General features: G+C 41.6%; 1 protein-coding gene and 1 long non-coding RNA gene across 3 annotated transcripts in view; both read left to right on the top strand.

The window, feature by feature from the left end:
• The window catches only part of LOC122558377 (fibroblast growth factor receptor-like 1), a 301,131-nt gene that overhangs the window by 32,550 nt on the left and 247,098 nt on the right, over window positions 1-21,483 (top strand). The window lies entirely within an intron of this gene.
• Window positions 1,890-7,710, top strand: LOC122558340 (uncharacterized). Of its 2 annotated transcripts, XR_015758369.1 has the most exons (3): window positions 1,890-3,101; window positions 3,872-3,966; window positions 7,389-7,710. It is a non-coding gene; the product is annotated as an uncharacterized LOC122558340 (long non-coding RNA). The 2 variants fall into 2 exon arrangements; XR_006314105.2 differs by having other exon boundaries at window positions 1,890-3,966.

Raw genomic sequence — 21,483 nt, 5'->3', positions numbered from 1 at the left:
CCTTTCCACCTTCCGCAAAGACCGTTCCCTCCGTGACTACCTGGTCAGGTCCATGCTCCCCAACAACACACCCTCCCATCCTGGCACCTTCCCCTGCCACCGCAGGAATTGCAAAACCTGTGCCCACACCTCCTCCCTCACCTCCATCCAAGGTCCTAAAGGAGCCTTCCACATCCATCAAAGTTTTACCTGTACATCCACCAATATCATTTATTGTATCCGTTGCTCCCGATGCGGTCTCCTCTACATTGGGGAGACTGGGCGCCTCCTAGCAGAGTGCTTTAGGGAACATCTCCGGGACACCCGCACAAATCAACCACACCGTCCCGTGGCCCAACATTTCAACTCCCCCTCCCACTCTGCCGAGGACATGGAGGTCCTGGGCCTCCTTCACCACCGCTCCCTCACCACCAGACGCCTGGAGGAAGAACGCCTCATCTTCCGCCTCGGAACACTTCAACCCCAGGGCATCAATGTGAACTTCAACAGTTTCCTCATTTCCCCTTCCCCCACCTCACCCGAGTTCCAAACTTCCAGCTCAGCACTGTCCTCATGACTTGTCCTACCTGCCTATCTTCTTTTCCACCTATCCACTCTGCCCCCCACCCCTGACCTATCACCTTCATCCCCTCCCCCACTCACCTATTGTATTCTATGCTACTTTCTCCCCACTCCCACCCCCACCCTCCTCTAGCTTATCTCTCCACCCTTCAGGCTCTCTGCCTTTATTCCTGATGAAGGGCTTTTGCCCAAAACGTCGATTTTCCTGCTCCTCGGATGCTGCCTGAACTGCTGTGCTGTTCCAGCAACACTAATCCAGAATCTGGTTTCCAGCATCTGCAGTCATTATTTTTACCTTACCTATAGATAGGCTAACACCTTTAGATCAAAGTGCCCTTTCATTGTCACTCCATCCCGAAATGTATTTTAAAGACCCATGAAGTGTTCAGTCACTAAAAGTAAATATAGCAAAGAATACTTTAATATATTTATTTCTACATGTAAACATTGAAAATTTAAATAAACTAACTCTTCATGCATTTGTAATCCAGCCTTTCACTTGGTTAGTATTATGGTTTATAGAATGCCATGGTCTGTGTTGAGAAGCATTTTTGTTGGTACCTTCTTTAATAGTATTGGGCATTTTTGGTGGGCAGTGATCCCAAGTTTATATTTTGGACATAGCCTGTGAATTGCCCTGTGCCATATTGCTCTCTGTATATGAAATGATGTTGCTCTTGCTGATGCTCAAACAGATGCATTAACTAATTTAAAGCATGGGGGTTGCGATCTCATAATTGAAATAGTAGATGAAGAGAAGTAATTGTCATAGTCTCAGAATAAAGGAGCACCAACACACAACTGAGATGAGGAATTTCTTCTCTAAGAGGCTTGTGAGTCTTTGGAACTCCTTGCCACAGAGAGATGTGGGGGCAGAACCCTCATGTGTATATTTAAAGCTGAAATAGATAGATTCTTGATTAGTCGGGGATTCAAGGGAAAGTGAGGAGTGTTGGATCAGCCTTGATCCTATTGAATGGTGGAGCAGGCTTAAGGGGCCGTTTAGCCTACATCTATTCCTCTTTCTTCTGGTCTATGCATGTGGTAAACGCATCTGTGCTAATATTAGACAATGACATTTCTGAATTTGCACTTTAAAAAGAACCAAGACCTTTGCCTCAAATCTCGCTCTCAGTCTTATTCCACTGTGAGACTTGTTGAAATCCATGGCCCAGTAGTTGTAACTAGTGTCCCTTATTTACAGTCGAATTAACATGCTTTAAGCTCAGTAACAAAGTAACCCACCCCAATTGAAATTGCATTCTATGGAAACCGTATGGTTGCAACCCTGATTAGGAAGGCAAATGGAAGTTTGCCTTCACTGTTTGAGTGCAGGAAGTCTTACTGGAGATCTATGGTGCTTTGACGCGACCAGACCCGGAGTATTGTATACAGGTTTGGTCTCCTTACCTAAGAAAAGTTATACTTGCCATAGGGGGAGCGCAGTAAGGTTCACCAGACTGATTTCAGGGATGGCAGGTTTATTGTATGAAGATGAATTGGATTAATTGGGCCTGTATTCACTGGAGTTCAGAAGAATGAAAGGGGATTGCACTGTAACACATAAAACATTGACAGGGCTAGACAGACTGGATGCAGGGATGATATTTCCACACTTGGGGATCCAAAACAAGTGGTCATGGTCTCATTATACAATATAGGTAATTGTTTTTATTGAGATGAAGTGAGACTTACTCACTCAGAGGACTGTGAAGCTGTGGAATTCTCAAGATGTGGAGGCCAAATTACTAATATATTTAAGAAAGAAATAGTTTTTTTAGAGGCCATCGGTGTCAAGATGTAAAGGGAGAGTGTAAGGCGATGGCATTGAGATTGAGGAATAGTAATGATCGAGTTGAATGGCAGTGTAGTCTTAATGGGCTGAATGGCCTTTTCTTGCTCCTATTTTTAATTTCTTTGTCTATGTTTCTGACCTTAAGGAACTTGCAGCATATTTTTCTAAAGGAATGAGTTATGCCTCATTGAGGTCAGGTCTGAATTAGTCTCACTCCAGACAGCATGGAGATGTGAATGAACAGAGGTCACAGCAATAACTTAGTCATTCCAGATGGTATGGAGACATGAACGAATACAGGTGCCAAAGAATGGACTCACTCCAGGTAGCAGGGGCACATGAATTAATATAAGCCACTACAAGTAACTGTCATTCCAGGCAACAGTGTAAGCAATCTAAGGATGGATAATATTTACATTTGCAGTAATAATGTTTGTACAATCCATGCCACAGTGTGGTAAGCCTCATTTCGTTAAATAAATTATATGCACAGTTCCCAGTAAAAGCAGTAGCTCATATCATCAGTGTTACATTGATCTAAAGATATGTCCATGGGAACAGCTAGGGTTTAGTGCCTAATCTAACATTTAGTCTTCCATTATATTCAGATACCTTTCTATCTTCCGCTCTGAAATAATTTATTCACACTGAGTGCCAGTTTCTGAAAAACTGGATCAGAGATTCAACCCACCATGAACAAATGGAGCTCCTCTTGAAGATTGCTAGCTCCCAACAAAGCATCTTGGTAGGAATGAACATACATTATGTTTTACCAACATGTGCTTTCCTCGATTTCAATGAGGTTACTCTAGCTCACAAAGAACTAGAGACACTTTTACTAACAGCACGTGGATTTGTATCAAACATTATCCACACGTGAGCAGTTGCTGTTGTATACATACATATTTTATGTTGCGTGTTCTACTTCATTTTTAATGGAGCTGACCAATTACGTTAGTGCTATATTTATATATTTATATAGCACTAAGGTAATTCAGAGAAGTGTCATAGAGAGTCAGACAGCATGGAAACAGACCCTTCGGTCCAACCTGTCCATGCTGACCGTGTTTCCCAAACTAAACGAGTCCCATTTGCCTGTGTTTGGCCGTATCCCTCTAAACTTTCCCATTCATGCGCCTATCCAAATGTCTTTTAAATGTTGTAACTGTACCTACATCTACCACTTCCTCTGGCAGTTCATTCTACATATGAACCACCCTCTATGTGAAAACATAGCCCTTCATGTCCCTTTTAAATATTTCACCTCTCACTTTAAAATTATGCCCTCTCGTTTTGAACCTGCCCACCCTAGGGACAAGACCTTTGCTATTCACCTTATCTATGCTTCCCATGATTTTATAAATCTCTAGAAGGTCACCCCTCAATCTCCTACGCAGCAGTGAGAAAAGGTCCAGCTTATTCAGCCTCTCCTTAGAACTCAAACCTTCCAGTCCCTGTAACATCCTTCTAAATCTTTTCTGCAACCTGTCTAATTTAATAATATCCTTTCTACAGTAGGGTGACCAGAACTGGACATAATGCTCCAGAAGTGGCCTCACCAATGTCCTGTACAACCACAACATGATGTCCCAACTCCTATACTCAATGAGGTAAAATCAAGGACTGCAGATGCTGAAAACCAGAGTCTAGAGTGGTGCTTGAAAAGCACAGCAGGTCAGGCAGCATCCGAGGAGCAGGAAAATCGACGTTTTGGGCAAAAGCCCTTCATCAGGAATAGAGCTAGGGCAATGAAGGCAAGCATGCTGAATGCTTTCTTAATGACTCTGTCTACCTCTGACAAGCGTTCAAGGAACTATGTAGCTGAACCCCTACGTCTCTCTGTTCTAAAACATCACTCAGTCCTACCCTTGTTCGTCTTACCAAAGTCTGATGTCAAGACACCAAAGGAGATATATGGCAGATGACCAAAAACATGGTCAGAAAGGTAGGTTTATAAGAGTGTATAAAGAAGGAAAATGAGATAGAAAGACAGGAAGGGGCATCCAGAGGTTAAGGCATTGTCAGCTAAACATACAGCCATGAATGTTTAAAATAGGGGATATTCATAATACAAGAATTGAAGGAGCATGAGTATCTTGGGGCTGGAGGACAATCTAGAGATAGAGAGGAGTAAGGCTACGGAGGACTTTGAAAACATGTATGAGAATTTAAAAATAGAGGGATTGTTAACCTGGAACAAATGTATGTCAGCAAGCCCCAGAGTGCTGGGTGAAGAAGAGCTGATGTGACTTTGGACTTGGGAAGTAGACTTTTGGATGGTCTCAAATTTGTGGAGGATAGAAAGTGGGTTGCAGACCAAAATGCATTAGTCAAGTTCAGAGGGAACAGAGGCATGAATGAGAGTTTCAGCAACAAATGAGCTGAACCAGGGACAAAGTAAGGTGATGCCATGGATATCTCACTGATGACACTGATATGTGGTCAGAAGTTCATACTGGGGTCACATATGAAATTGATGTTGTGAACAGTCTGGTTTAGTCTTGAAAGAATTAAGTTTGTCATTGAGACCAAAAGCTATCTAGACGGAAGAAATTTCCATTGATCCTGGTATTGGACCTCAGTCAAGCAATCGGACAGTTTAGACAGTGAGTTTTATCTTAGTTTAGACCATGTTTGAGTTGAAAAAAGTGAGAGAGAGAGAGATGAATGTCATCAGTGGGCACGTGAAACTGAAGCTGTGATATTTTTTCTGATGATGAAAAATAAGAGAGAACTGAGGAAAAGTCCTTGGGGAACACCAGCTGCAAGAGTGGGAACAGAAAGCAATACCATAAGACCATAAGACATAGGAGCAGAAATTAGACCATTCAGCCCATAGAGTCTGCTTCACGATTCAATCATGGCTGATAAGTTTCTCAGCCCCATTTTCCCACTTTCTCCCTGTAGTTGGTTCTATGTCTACAAGTGGATAAGAGAATTAGAAATTATTCTGATTTGTGATAGTACTGATTCTGATGCAGTACTAAATGCCACTTACATTGGGAATTTGGGATCGAGATGAAAAACTGAGTTACAATCGTGTGAATCTTGAAGGAACTTTGGTAAAGTATGTCCAGTGTCTGTTCCACACTTAATGGAGACACTAGTTGAACTAGACGATGTATTGTGATGAAGGGCTTATGCCCGAAACATCGACTCTCCTACTCCTTGGATGCTGCCTGACCTGCCGTGCTTTTTCCAGTGCTTTTAACGATGTATCCTTCATGTCTATGTTACTTAAAGATGTGTTTTGCTTTGTGGTGGATTCTGTGCTGAGTTAAATATGTGCTAATGATGGGGCATTGGAGACTTTTACTTTGCTAGACATGGAGTTAGCATCAAGATTAGTCATGGTACAGTTACATAAAATTCCTGCCGTGTGATTCTGAACTCCTTCAACCCTGCTTCGGTGTTACTCAGAGATACATATCTGGATATAGCTTTCGGGTCCACTTTGAGAGCAGTAGATGAGGGTAGCAATTTTTAACTCTGTTTCAAATTTGTACCTTAACACTAACCTCAGAGTTGGTGACCTCTACTGTGAAACCACTAACAGTTGTAATGTGGATGTATTGAGATTCCCTAAGTTTATCTCAAACAACAGATACTGTGAATTTTTACCCTAGGATAGTTTTCTTTTGTGTTGAACAAGATCTGAACATTAAGAGGAAAGGCTGTTTAATCATTGAAAGAAGAATGTGGAGCCTGAGTATTTGGATGCCGCTTGTGATTCTAACTTCCTAACCAGTGATGTTTGGATCCTTGGGGCTCCCAGGTCAGGCCAAGTCTTGCTCCACAGGGAGATTCATTTTTGGCTTTCTCTTGTGCCACTCTTAGGAGCCGGTTGTACTGGCAGGAGGCTGAAATCAGGCCACCAGCCTAGACATCTTGGCTGGAGTGCAGTTCTTGGCCTGTGAACAAGCCACTTGAGGAGGTGGGGAGAAAATAATAATTACTCAAACAAAATGTTTCTGTGGCATCAAGTTCCGTTTTCCATCCCTGAGAACATGCCGCTTTTTTTCCCAGAATGGTATTGGGCAGTGTATTTGGTCGGATATTAAATATCCATGAGAATCTGCTCTCCTTGCTCATTGCCACAGTAATTCCCTCCTCGTCCATTCTCAACATCCTTTTCAGAATGCTGTCTGAATTAAAGTTACTTTGAGATGCCCAATCAGCCTAATGTGCACAAATGTTTGCTTAGTGAGCCTTCCAAGTAAAATATACCAAATGTCGACTGCAAGTTTTACTTTCCTCTTGTATCTGTTGTCTTGGAAGTAGTTTGTGGCTGACCTTTATTGGCATTTGCAGTTAGTCCATCTATTTTGACAGAAAATCTCTTTTATTTGTGCCTGCTGCATTTCCCCGTGTTGCAATGATATTTTTCTCCCTGCTGTATCCTGTGACGGATACACTTGGAGACAGCGAGTCTATGTTGTTTTAAGGAAAAGCATAAACCTCTGTAGGAGTGGCTCATAGGAGAGCAGAACAACCTGACAGATTTCATTTTCTTTTCCCCAAGATACACTTTATCCATGATATTTTGAAAGCAATTACAATACAAGGGTAGCCATACAGATCTGTTTGGGTAAGAATGTTACTCTTGTGCTTATCACTCTACAATGGAAATAGGATCTATATTAAAATTGTTCTTAAACAGGTTCTGATACATCCTGAGGGATTTTACATTAGCTCTAGCCTCGTGGTGTGTTGCAGCATTTGTAGGTGGTACGTCGGTCGGAATGGAGCAGTCTGCGGCATGCAATTGTAAACTACCCCTGGCTCTGGAAGGCTAGTGAGTTTTGGAAAGGCCAGAGAATGCCTTCCGTTGAGTGACTGGCCTTACAGGAGCGGCTAATGTTTGTCTCCATGTCTGCCCCTGCAAACAGCCAGCAGAGGATGGCGCCGTGTTTGGTGACATTGAAATTTTCACATGTACTCCTGTATTTGAGTACATGTGACAATAAAGTCTAAATCAAATCAAAGGATGGAGCTACTTGCATCTTGATAAAACCACTGCATCTCTTTCCAGATATTGTTTGAAAATGGACTTTCCAGAAAGACGTGTGTTGGAAGATACTTCATATGAAGTAGATATAATTTTTAAAATGCTTATGTTCAAAATAAGCAAAATTCTTTAAGAAAGAGAACTGCATCAACTCCCCCTAGCCCAGGCACCGCAATGAAAGAATGAGATTGGACTGTCCCGACTCTCAAAATCTGCCTGAGGAGGCTGGAAAAGAACAATATCTGGCTGTAGAGTGTGTTATTTCCTTTTCTGAATATTATTCTTTTCCTTTCAAATTTCCACTTGTTTAAATGGCACTATAAAACCATTAAATGATGAAAAGAAATCGCACCTTGTTTATTTACTTTGCCACATCGATCTGCTCATTTGTTTTGACACAAGAGTTTGATGAGTGTGTTTTCACAGTATCTGGAGCTGCCAAATTCAGCTGTATTTATAGTTGTTGCCGTCATCTAGACTATAAAAACGCCAACAAAACTGCTCAGCCCTCAAGGGGGAAACGGAATGGCACTCCAAGTTTCTGGTGGTCTGAAGGTACAATAATAGGCTCATAAAACAGACGTTTAACTCTTTGAGGGTAACAGCATTTTCCCATTTCTCGCACGCACTGGCTAACTAGCTAAATGAAGTGTTGCTTTCCTTTAGTCACTAAGGGAGCCTAGCTGTGTAAAGCTTCACTCTGTGCCTTTCTCATCTTGACTCTGTAGGTTTGAAATAGACAGGAAATTGTTTGGCCAGATGTTAGTATTTCAAAAAGAAATGTGGGTGTTACCCAAAAGGGTAAATGCTCCCTTTAGCCTGCCTTTCTCATTGTCCTTGTCTTTCTTGTAGGATCTGCTTCCTGTCTGTACATTGTGTTTATATTATTCCACACAAATTTGAGTTACTGTATCTGAAATCAGTACATGACAAATGCACATATTGATGGAAAATGTGTAATAAAAGATATTGTGCATCCTGCAAGTTAAATATTCTGCACATGTAATATATCTGTTGGGAATACAAGTGTCTGTAAAACTGGTTAGGATCTACTTCATTTTTCAATCCTGTACAAACATTCAAGAAGACAAACAAGAAAAAGCTTGTTGCTTCATCAAGCCACTCCCATAGGGTTATAATGCTTCCCTGGAAGAAGAATGACCATTCAGCCCATCGGATCTCCTTCACCATTCTAGATCAGAGGTTTACAGCACAAAGGCCCCTCAGCCCATTGAATCTGTGCTGGTCAAAAACAACTATCTGACTATTCTAATCTTCAAACCTCCAGAGAGTACAGATTCAATTTCCTCAAATGTTCCTTGTAAAACAATTCTGACACCCTTGAGATTAATCTGCTGAACTTACACTGTACTCCCTCAATGGCAAATATTTCTTTCCAACAGACATGTCATCTCCCAGGAGACGACAAAGAAACAGAGGTGAAATACCAAGTCATTTCATGGGGAGAAGAATCAGGAAACTTTCTCCCAGCCTTCTAGGGCAATTAAACTGAGTTTGAAGGGATGACAGTGACCACAAGTACATGCACCATGGCCTGTCTATCTGTTGTACATAATGATATGAATTCACCAGCATCTTTAGTTATAGCTCGGAGCTATTTTCCAGGTGGGCTGAGTGAAGTGCTGATGTGGGTAAAATGATAAAACCTAACATGGCCTGTCACGGATGTTCAGATACATTAAAGAAATACCCTATTTCTAAAATTATTCCACAAAAAATATTCTTTGTAATACTCCAGTGAATCACCTTGGGTCTTTCTAAATATGTTAGAAGTGCTAATGGTCCAAGTTATCACTGTTTTTGTTGTAAACACCCAGACAGTTGATCACAATGTTACGTCTTGATTGATAGATTAGTACTGGCCTGGACACAAAGATAATTCCTTTGCTCTCCTTTGGGATCTTTGGGACCGGATGGAGCCCAGATTTAACGTTTTGTTCAGAAAAGGCACTGTCGACAGTGCAGCTGTCCTTCAGAACTGCAATAAAGTGTCAGGCTGGATGAGGTGCTCAGGTTTCCGGTGCAAGGGCTAAAACTGTGACCCTTCTGACAGATGGCTACTACACAGCCATTGTAACACTTCAGAATAATGCAGGCAAAGCTGAACAAAATAAGATTTACAGTAGGCACCCATGTTGTTAACTTCTGTAGAAGTGAGAATTGAAAACGTAGATGAAAGAGAGAGGTGGGCATAAGCTGAAACTGTCCAGGAATTGTATCCCTTATGTAGAGTGAATACTGTAGCGAGCAGCAGGCATGATGTCACATGCATGGAAATTGAAATTATTCCAATGATGTAATGGTAAGGCAAGCAGTTTTCATGGTACAACTGCATTTTAAATCGATTAGATTTTCGACACTGCAAACTGGTCTGATTGATTTGAAAGTAGGTTTTCTTTGAAATGACTCATCTCTCTCTCTCTCCCTGATTTGACTGAGACTCAGGGCTCACAGTTCCCACAGGTGAACATCTCTCAGTGAATCTTGCCACAGCAGAGTGAGAATTGAATGGCAGTGAATGTTAAAGTGAGACCTCTTTGAGGTGGGCTTGAAACATCCACCGGCAGTGCTTCCTGCAAAGCAAGGGACCCATCCTCGCTATCCTGGTCAATATCTATCCCTAACCTGACTCTCTGGATGAGATTAACTGTTTGTTATCCCACCGCTGTTTGTGGGAGTTTGCTGTGGCTGCTGTGTTTCACACCTTACAAATGTGACTGCAATTCAAAATTATTTCATTGCTTGGAAAGATCTTTGGGAGCTCCTGAAGTACTGAAAAGCGCTATACAAATGCTTTCTTCAGAAGGACTTTCTTCACAGCAATGATTAGGAGGGGAATGTGCTTTCCACAACTTAGTAAGCTCCCACCGGTAGTTCCAAAGTTTTATGGTAACCTTTTAGTGTTACTTCTAGCACAGCATTACAAAACTGCATAGAACTGGGAGTGGGGGGCTGGAGAAATGGGCACAGGTGCATGACAGCAATGAGGCCAGTCGAGTTGCCCTCTGACTTATTTCCATTAAGTTCCTTCCCTTACCCCGAGGCCATACCTTAACTATATTTCCATGCTCCATCCTGGGGAGAGAGAGAGAGAGAGAGAGAGAGCAGGCTTGATCTGCATTTTCCTGTGTTCTGTTCTTCTAATAAAGACCCATCTGTAAGTGGGAATGCTCATTTTATTCGAAGGGGAGGGGGCACCGGGCTGTGAATTCATGATTTACCACTTCAAGGAACAGCACTGTTGCCAAGGCAACTCCTGTGGAAAGTGGCATCTCATGTCTAGCTGACCCCATCCCACATTTTTAGTTTTGTGAAAACTGAGAGTTCAGGCCATTCCTGGCATGAAACACCAGCATAACAGATGCAATAAAAGCACTCCTAAAATATTTTTCCCCATCACACAATTCAGAGTCCACTTCAGAACAATCATCCCAAATAATGACTGGTATTCATTCATTAATATTCATGCTTCATGATATCCTTGCTGTAAATATGTGGCCAGCAAGCTATGGAGAGATTCATGGTGCAACAAAAAGCCCCATGGATTCTCTGTCTCAAAGGTTGTGAAGAACTTGTTTTAAGAATCAATGGGCTTTCTGTATCACACTTTTCTTAGCTGAATATCTTCACTTCCTCTCTAACCCAGAATGTGTCCTTGAATTCCTTACATTCCTTGTTTCATCAGTGATCCTCCTCTGCTGAAGAAAGGGCTTCTGCTTAACCTCCCAGAGAAAACCCTCCAGAACTTCTTCTATTATCTGTTGTCTCCTGGATGTGACTGATTATAGGCTAAATGGCATTTTCCTGTCTTGTGGTAATTATCTAACTACAAATTATTTTCTGCTTCCAAATCTGATTCCCTTCCAAAAAACGTCACCCAGTTTATTTGTTCTTATTCGATCCTTTAGCATTTTGTCACTCATTCCTTCCACAATAAATGATAAAGTTGCCATAGCGCCAGAGGCCTGTATGGTATTGCCACTTGCTCAATTCTTCTGCACCCAACTTAGCATTTCCTCATCCTCTCAGTTAAAGGTAATGTCCCGTCTGTCTCTCTTTAACGTATCAACTTGCTGTCCTCTTTGTTATTTATGACTGATAGATGAGTTTCTCCCCAGACAGTACATTCCAAAAATCAGCCTTCGTTTGTCAAGATCCACATGAGGACCTGTCGTTGAGTTCAGTGTTTCCTCTTGCTTCATGTTCTGTGTCACCTTTAATCAAACTCTGTCACACTTTCTCGTAAATTCTTTGTCAAACATTGTCACAAACTCTGTTGCATCATGCTGTACTCTGTCAGGAAATCAATGGGGAAAAGGCAGGAAAGTGGACTTGAGGAATTTCGAATCCTATTCAATGGCAGAGCAGGCTTGAGGAGCCAAATGGCCTATTCTTGTTCTTACTTCACTATGGGATTTGTCATATGCTATTTGTTGTGCTCTCTGTGTTATATGCTATCCGTGATTTTGAAAAACGTAAAGTAGCTATTGGAAGTTATTGGTAAACTAGTCGTTGGTAAGGGCACATTTCATGACTTTCTTTCCTGCCTTTTGGGAAAACACTTGTGCTGGAGACCAGGAACTGCTCAGAGGGAAGACAGCCAGAGGGACATATGACATATAATTTTGTTATCTCACCAAAAACATTCCCCATTTCTCTCTCACCTCTCTAAAGGTAAACAGGGAGAGATTTTGAGGAAATTCAGAATTATCTGATTGACAATCACTAAGTTGCCTCAGGTTTATTCTTATCCTCTTCCATTGTGGTGGCTGTGATGGCAATACACTTTGGCCTGTAATTAAATTTCTCAATAAAAAAGAACAAATCTGTGAAAACCAGGAGTCACAACAGGGACTTTAAATATTCTGCAGTCAGCACAGTTCACATAAAAGTCAGGTTTACTAGATGAGATGTATCATGAGCCCCAGATGGCAAAGCCTACCCTCCCAGAATTGTACATGGTTTAATGTTTTCCAAGTTAAACTTCCCCCATTTCAGAAATCCTGGTAGTATACAGGCACTTTCATTTGGTCATCATCAGCTCCAACTCAAGTGGATTAACATTACTCCTTGGACAGAAAGATTGGTTTTTTTTAATGAATGAATACAGCATTGAAAACTCCTTAAGCATGTAAATACATTCATAAATCACTTTGCCTCTTTTTGGCTCCGTTCCTCACCAGCTGTTGTTTATTCTGTGCTGTCTTAGTGTGAGTGAGGCCAGCTACTGCGAGGGCTGGTGTTTGCCAGTCACCTCCATTGGCTTGGATGGCACTGAGATAAGGACATATTGCAGCCTCAGCCTAGCCATCTCACCTGTGGGCCCCCTCACTGTCAGCCTTCTCCCTGAGAAAGCTCTTGAAGATGCAGATAGCAATCGGCCTTGGCTTGCCTTCTGTCGGAGTAATCATTGGGTTTTATTTTGTCCTGTTTATCTCTCAATCATGTTTTAATGAATAAAAGAACAGAATTTCCAGCAGAGAATATGCATTTGTGCTCATCAACCATTTTTAACATCTGTGACCTTCCAATCTGGCCTAAGTTTTTATACAGTAATTGAAATATTTCAGAAAAGATCCATTGGTTCAATTTGGTTAAAGTAATGCTATTTATACAGATTTTATGCTTTCCAATGCTTCTTTATTATTCATTTGTGGACTTGGGTGTCGCTGGCTAGTCAGCTTTTATTGCTTGTCCCTAGTTGCCCTTGAGAAGGTGGTGATAAGCTACCTTCATGAACCACTCTGTCCACGAGATAGATAGACAAAGAAACATAGATTTAAACAATTAAGATATAGAATGGGTAGTGAAGTTCTTCACAGGAATTGTAATTAAGATGCGAGTAAATTCAGGTAATAAAAGCCTCAGGTTTAACAAACAGGTTGGGTTTTGAGTTGAGAGAACTGTGAGGAATCATTTTGGCTTTAGCCATATTTGGTCAGCTTGATGAGATATATCTGCCTCAAATTCGATTCTCATTGATGTCAGAAAAAAAAACTGCGAGTGACATATAGTGGCAACTGTTGTAAAATTGTCTGCTCCGTACTTTCACCCACAAGTCTAAATTTCCCCAGAGACTCAGTTTAGATAGGAGAGCCACAATGGACATAACATCCCCTCCCTCATCTCTCTTTCTCCCTCATGCATTGTGATTGTGTGGTAAGCCAGCAGAGTTTATTTCATTCTTACAACTGACCTCTAGCAATGACATGGCTTTTTGATATCCTGTATAATTTTATACATCTGTGTGAACATGAGGTAGTCATTATTGGGATGTTAACATTTGGTTGTGTTCTGCTTACGTGTCAGTCATTATATGAGGATACTTCAGCAATGTAGAGAAGCTGGCTGCTAATAACAAAGCCCAATGTGAGTCTTACAACAAATTAATGAGTTAAACTGCCTCAGTCACATCTTCATCCTAAGAAGCTGTGATTGCAAGATCTTAATTTTTTTCTCGAACAGTGCTGTGGTCTACCTAAAGCATAAGGATTGTAGCGATTCAGGAAGACAGCTTACCATCATCTTCTCATAGACAATTAAAGATGGGCGATAATTCATGGGTTACTTTGATATTGCATTAAGTTAGAAAAGGATATTTCTGGATGAAAAAGACCATACAATCCACTTTAATTCATCCATTCACAATGGCCCTGCTCTTTACTCCCACTGTTCCTGCATCTAATTATTTTTTATATGGTTCCGGGGAATTCTCTTTCACGACTTTGCTCAGATGTAAATTCTAGGTCACCATGTCTGTTATCAGTTCCAGAATTTCTTTTCACTAGTTTGGCTGACACCTACTTCTTTTACTTCCACACTTCAATTCGATGCAGAATTTTGGATGAACACTTACCACATCTTTTGAAATATGACACATCTTTAAGAAAAGCCTCCCTTTCAAGTACCATTTTTTCAAGAGAGCAAGCCCAAATCTCTCAAGTCTATTTGAAAAACCGAGGCTTTTGACACTATAAATAATTGAGTAGTGAACAGCGTGGGAGTAGTGTTACTGGATGAGTTCTCCAGAACTCCAAGCTAATATTCTAAGGACATAGGTTTGAACTTCACCACAGCATGATGGCAAAAATTTGAATTCAATTTTAAAAATCTAGAATTAAAACTTGAGGCAACAGTGTGTCAATTGTCAGACAAATTCCTCTGGTTCACTAAAGCCCTTGATGGAAGGGAATCTGCTATCCGTACCTGGCCTACGTGTGACTCCAGACCCACAGCAACGTGGTTGACTCTTAACTGCTCTCTGGGCAAGTAGAAATGCTCAATAGATGCTGGCCCAGAAATGCCCACATCCTGTGAATTAATAATTAAGAAAAAATCTATACAGCCCAGCATCATATTGGTTTTTCTGATTACTGCTCAGCATTAGTGGAATGGGTTAGTGTTAACCTCTGTTGGAACCCCTGAATGTCACAAGTATTTTCCAGGGTCATTTCAATGCATTCATCTAATATTAAAAATCACACAACACTAGGTTATAGTCCAACAGGTTTAATTGGAAGCACTAGCTTTCGGAGCGTTGCTCCTACATCAGGTGGCTGTACACCCCAGTCCAACACTGGCATCTCCACTTCATTTAATAATTTTTCTTTATTATGTTCAGCCCTTAACACTCCTGTGCATTAAACTCTGTCTATCATTGCTCAGACCCTGTGCAAATTTTGTTTAATCAAATTTTTCCATTTTTGATTTACCTGTCTTGATTTCCTAGTTTGCTTTCGTTGGCTCAACTGATTACGTTGAGGGAGATTGTGACTCAAAGTAGTTAGTACAAATTAGAAACAGTAAGGATCTTAACATTGTGCATCCCACTCAAAACTTCCCAAATGATCACTTTACAATAGTTGCCATACTTCCAAAATAACTGTAAACCTCTGTGGGATTTCCAGAGGTTGTCACTATATAGATGCAAGACTTTCTTTTAATTAAACAAGTATTTTCTTTTCCAATGCTAACAAAGATTCTACATAAATGTAAGTATTCATAAAAGACAGCTAACTCTTTGTCAATGCAAAGCAGTTAGTGCATTAGCAGCATTGTAGAGTTGAGGGAGGGAAAGTTCATTATCTGAATACCCCCAATAGACCATGTTCTACATGGGATTTTCACCCCTTTTTGAAATAGAGAAGCATTCCCATCATCAACAATAGTGGATTGGTCAATGCAAAAGGAAAGGCTGAAGCATTCATTTGGAACATCCTGAACTAGATGTTCTGAGAAGAATGATCTATCTTCGAAAGTCTTCAACCAATCACATGGTACCAAGAAATGGATGAGGCAGCAGATACAGCAAAGACTTTGTCCCTGACAAAATTTCAGCTGAAGACCATTGCTCCTTAATTAGCTGTAACCTCACCCAAGTTGTTCCAGCACTACACTGAATTCAACCTGACAATTTAGAAAATTGCCCAAAAAAAGGAGGATAAGTTGATTTAGCCAATTACTGCTCTACCAGTCTACATTGGAGACAAAACAAACTGCAATAGCTTGAATCCAAAGCAGACAAGCAGGAAGCTGGAAGAACACAGCAAGCCAGGCAGCGTCAGGAGGTAAAAAAAGTCAGTGTTTTGGGTGTAACCCTCCTTCAGGACTAGGGATGGATATATAGGGAGCTGCAGATAAACGGGGTGGGGGTGGCGGGTTGTTGGTGGTGGGAGGGGGAAGGTGGTGAAGTGGGGATGGGCAAACAGAAATAGAGGGTATGACCTGGTTGGTCGATGGGAGGAATGAATCCGGTTGGTGGCAAGAAGGAAGGGTCGATCAGAGGAATGGGAGGGAGGGGGAGGGGCTAGGAAGAGAGTCAGGGAATGGGAAGGGAGGTTATTTGAAATTGGAGAACTCAACGCTGAGTCCTCCAGGCTATAGGCTGCCCAGGCGGAAGATGAGGTATTGTCCCAGTCTTCCCAGCCCCTCCGGCCCTTCCATTCCTCTGATCAACTATTCCTTCCAGCCATCAATTGGATTAATTCCTCCCATTGACCAACCAGGTCATACCCTATACCTATGTTCACCTATGCCCACCTCACCACCTGCATCCCCCCCCCCCCCCCCCCCCACCAAGCATCCCCCTCCCTCCTTTATCTGCAGCCCCCCTTACACCCACCCCCAGTCCTGAAGAAGGGTTACACCCAAAACATTGACTTCTCCACCTCCTGATTCTGCCTGGCTTGCTGTGTTCTTTCAGCCTCCTGCTTGTCTACTCTCTATCATTGGCAAAGTGATAGGAGATGCCATTTTCTATGCTATCAAGTGGCACATGCACAGTAATAATTTGCTCACTGATGTTCTGTTTAGCTTCTATAAAGGCCAGATTTCATCAGACATGGTGTAGAAACTACTTGTGAAGAATCGCTGAACTCAAGAGGTGAGATTCTTAATTCATTCACGGGATGAGGGCATTGCTGGCTGGGCCAGCATTTATTGCCCATCCATAATTGCCCAGAGGGCAGTTAAGAGTCAACCTCATTGCTGTGGGTCTGGAGTCACATGTGGGCCAGACCAGGTAAGGACAACAGTTTCTTTCCTTAAAGGACATTAGTGAACCAGATGGGTTTTTCCAACAATCAATAGTGGATTTGTGGTCATCATTAGACTCTTAATTCCAGATTTTATTTTTGTTGATTTCAAATTTCACTCATCTGCCATGGTGGGATTCACACCTGGGTCCGCAGAATGTTATCTGGGTCTCTGGGTTAACAGTCCAGCAATAATACCTCGAGGCTATTATTTCCCAGTGGTAGGTGGGAGTGACAGCCCTTAACAACAAGGCAGTGTTTGACTGAGTGTGACATCAAGGATCCATATCAAATTGAAGTCAATAGGAATCAGAGGGGAAACTTTCCATTGGTTGGAGTCATACCTAATATAAATGAAACTAGTTTTGGTTGTTTCAGGTCAATCACCTCAATCCCAGAGTATCTCTGTAGGAGTTCCGCAAGATAATGCCTTAGGCCAAACGTAGCTGCTCTGCTAATGGTTTTTCATCCATAATAAGGTCAGAAGTGGACATGTTCGCAGATGATTTCACAATGTTCAACACCATTCGCACTCCTCAGACACTGAAATAGCTTGTGTTCAAATGCAGCTAGATCCGGACAACATCGAGACTTAGGCCAAAAATTGGCAAGTAACATTCAAGCTAACCACTGACCATATCGAACAAGAAGGAATCCAACCATCTTTCCTTGACATTCAATGCCATTGCCATTGTAATTTCCCCATTATAAACATCTTCACGATTATGATTGACTAGAAATTGAATTGGGCTAGTCATATAAACAATAAATAAATTTAATTTATTGTTGTCCATCAACGGCAAGTGAAAATCTTGGAGTTCTGACATGAGTAACTCATTTCCCGATTCCTCAGAGCTTTCCACCATCTACATGGTACAAGGCAGGAATGTGATGGAATAATCTCTTGTTGCCTGGATGCCTGCAGCTCCTCAACACTCAAGAAGCTCAAGACCATTCAGGGCAACACTTGACTGGCAAATCATCCATCACCTTAAGCATTCATGATGTGGAGGTGCTGGTGTTGGACAAGGTCAGATGTCACACAACACTAGGTTATATCCAACAGGTTTAATTTAAATCACTTTTGAAGCACTTGCTCCTTCGTCACCTGACATTGATGTACATGTGGCAGCAGTGTGCCATGTACCAGATGCATGGTAATCACTCACAAAGCTTCTTTCAACAACACCTTTCAAATCACAAACCTCTACCAAACAGAAGGGCAAGGGCAGGAGATGCGTGGAAACACTGTCACTTACAAGTTCCTCTCCAAGACACACACTGTCCTGACTTGGAAATGATCATTACTGTTTGTCACTGAATCAATACCCTGGGACATGGTCTGGGTGCAGAGGCTCAAGAATGTGTCTTCTCAATGGCAATCCCAAGTTGGTCATGAATTATGCAACGATTCTCATTTCTAATGAAAGTACAAACCTTCCTGATGAACCTGGTCCAATGTTTCACAATGTCCCATCTTGTACCCTTAAAACTTGTCACTTGATCAAGCACGGAACTTAATATAAACTCAAAATACTCGAGATGCTAGAAATCTGAAATAACAATGGAAAGTACTGTAAATACTCAACATAAATCATAGCATCCGTGCAGGGAAAAACAGAAGTAATATTTTAGGTCAAAGATCTTCCACCAGAATGGGAAGTTACACTGGATCATAATGGGATGGTGTCAGAAATCAGAAAGGCAATACTGGAGTGATTTACGAGCACTGTCTCTCCCCCCAGGGTTATTATTATGTAATTGTGCATCACACCATAATGCTGACATTGGTGTTGCACTTTCAGGTGTCTAACAATGTCCAATTCATTTCGGGGCTGGAGGTTTATGGTGGTGTTGGGTTGGAGCGAAATTAGGAGAGATGGCCAAAGGCACAGTTAACAACATGTTCTGCTGAAAGCTTCAAAGTTACTATATAGACAAGATTATAGAGAATTCAAGGCTGCTGGAATGTGATAGCTACCAGAGAGGAAGAGAAGATGGCATTGGGGAAAAGCAAGTGGACAAAAATGGGGATTGAGGCGGCGGTGGTTTGCTGAAGGTAGGTGCAGGAAAATTGCCGTGGATCAAGACCATGGAAGTATTGTAAAAGAGTCAAAGTATTTTTGCAGCTGGCCTCTTTGGAGGATAAGCTGTTTTCCCGATACTGTTTGTGTCAGCAGCAGGTGTCATGACTGACAGTAAATGGATGACAACATTCATATGTGATGTGATCTGAGCCAACACTGCTCTAGGTCTTCACTTCATTGGGTATTAGAGGGAAATTGCACACCCTGCATATATTGTACAACAGTATCCTGCTTTTGTTGGAAAAACAGAATAAATCAAACATCATGGTAAATGCAAAGTGAATTAAACCCAAACAAAAGTGACATGCAACGAAAATCTGCCTGAGTATTTGACTCTTTTCCAAGTCTGATGTGAAATGTAGCTCAAAATCTGCATCCTGTTCGTTAATGTTTTATATCATTTCCTGCAGACAAAAACAGGGATCTCTCTACCCTTGCAAACCCACTCTAACAATGAAAATAGCACTATATTATTGCTTGTCTTGCTGATCAAATATGTTGTGCATTTTTGGAGCAACTTTTCAAAGAATGACACTGAATACCATGCAGGATTGCACAGTTCATATCTGTCCTTACGCTGCTCCCTCCCTTCATTCTTGTGTGATAAGACATTTGTGGAAGGTTGTGCTTAGCACGATGTCATGGTAATCAGTGGATGGGGAGAGAAACAAGATATGCAAAAAACCCTTTTCTTTAGGCATGAAATTACATCAGGAGCAAAGAGATTTAGGAAAATCGGAGGCGTCTTTCATTTCTAAGGATTTAAAAATCGCATTCTTCTTTTTAAAGTGACCTGTTTCACTTTTTGGAAAGCTGCATTTACGGGGCTCAGATTGAATGCTATATTTTTCTTCAGCAAATCAGGGTGTGTCGAAAGAGGAGTTATTGTGGTAGGAAATGATAACTGGACTATTCTGCATCTGACTCACCCTATTCTATTTTATGCAAAATAATAACACAGTGATTGTTAATTAAAATCTCAAATGAAGTGCATACTTTTCTGACAGGCTATTTGGGTAACCTTTTTGACAGTCAAAATATTGGCTAGATCACCTTTATTAAGAAGTCTTCATGGCTCCAGGATAGTTCAGCAGTGAATGAGTTGATTAAAGTCATTACTTTCTTGTAAGAAATGGTGAAGCAAATAAAGTAGAAAAATACATTCTGCCTAAACCTTTTAGTTGAATGTTAGTGGGAAAGACTATATTTTTGCAAAGATAGCTGCCAGTTGTCAATTCATCATTGCTCCCATTCATCTCTTGCTCATGTGTAACACTGAAAAACACGATAAAGCTTTAAATGAGTGCAAATTTCACTTTAATTATACATATTCCATCATATCATCTTTAAATGATAAACACTTAATTTTGCTATTTAAAAGTTGTGGATACTCTCTTCCAGAATAATTAGCTAACTCTTACCTGAAATTAGACTATCTAATAATTAACCAGGTAGCCTTCTCTCCTGAGAGAAAATGAGGACTGCAGATGCTGGTGAGTCAGAGACGAAATGTATAGCGCTGGAAAAGCACAGTAGGTCATGTAGCATCCGGAGTATTTCAGAGAACACCTCTGGGACACACGCACCAAACAACCCCACCGGCCTGTGGCTGACCACTTCAACTCCCCCTCCCACACTGCCAAGGACATACAAGTCCTGGGCTTCCTCCACCACCAAATCCAAGCCACCCAACGACTGGAGGAAGAATGCCTTATCATCTGCCTTGGGATCCTTCAACCACATGGCCTCAATATCGACTTCACTAGTTTCCAAATTTCCCCTCCACCATCTCATCCCAGATCCAACTCTCCAACTTGGCACCGCCCTCTGGAACTGTCCTACCTGTCTATCTTCCTTCCCACCTAGTTGTTCCACCCTCCCTATTAATCTATCACAATCACCCCCAACATGCATCTACCTATCGCCTTCCCATCTACCTTCCCCACACACTCCTATTTATCTCTCAGCCCCCTTCCCTTGCCACATTCCTGATGAAGGGCTTATTCCTGAAATATTGACTCTTCTCCTTGGATGCTGCCTGACCCGGTGACTTTTCCAGCGCCACACTTTTCGACTCAGCCTTGTCTCCTGTCTACCACTGTTATTTTTGTAACATGCACAGTCTCTTGAGAAAATATGAAAATTTGCACTATTTGTCAGGTCATTATATTACAACCCATCTGTGCTCCTTAGACAGAGCTTTCCAAGCTCATAACCTCTGCAATACTCGCCTCCAAATCACACAACATCCTATCTTGGAACTATATCACTGTTCCTTCACTGCTGCTGGGGTTAAAATCCTAGAACTCCCTTACCCACAGCACTTGGGCATCCCTACGTGCCAAAAGCTATAACCATTCAAGAAGAAAACTCAGCAACACCTTTTCCAAGGAAATTTGGGATCAGCAATAAATGCTGGCCCAGTCAGTGAACCCAATGAATAAAGGAGGGCAAGGACACCAGATGCATGGGAACACC

The sequence above is a fragment of the Chiloscyllium plagiosum genome, unplaced genomic scaffold, assembly GCF_037043375.1.
Source record: "Chiloscyllium plagiosum isolate Xiang-an unplaced genomic scaffold, Cpla_swu_hap1 HiC_scaffold_1, whole genome shotgun sequence".
NCBI lineage: Eukaryota > Metazoa > Chordata > Chondrichthyes > Orectolobiformes > Hemiscylliidae > Chiloscyllium > Chiloscyllium plagiosum.
The sequence above is the reverse complement of the archived record's forward strand: the minus strand, read 5'-3'. Positions and strand labels throughout refer to the sequence as shown.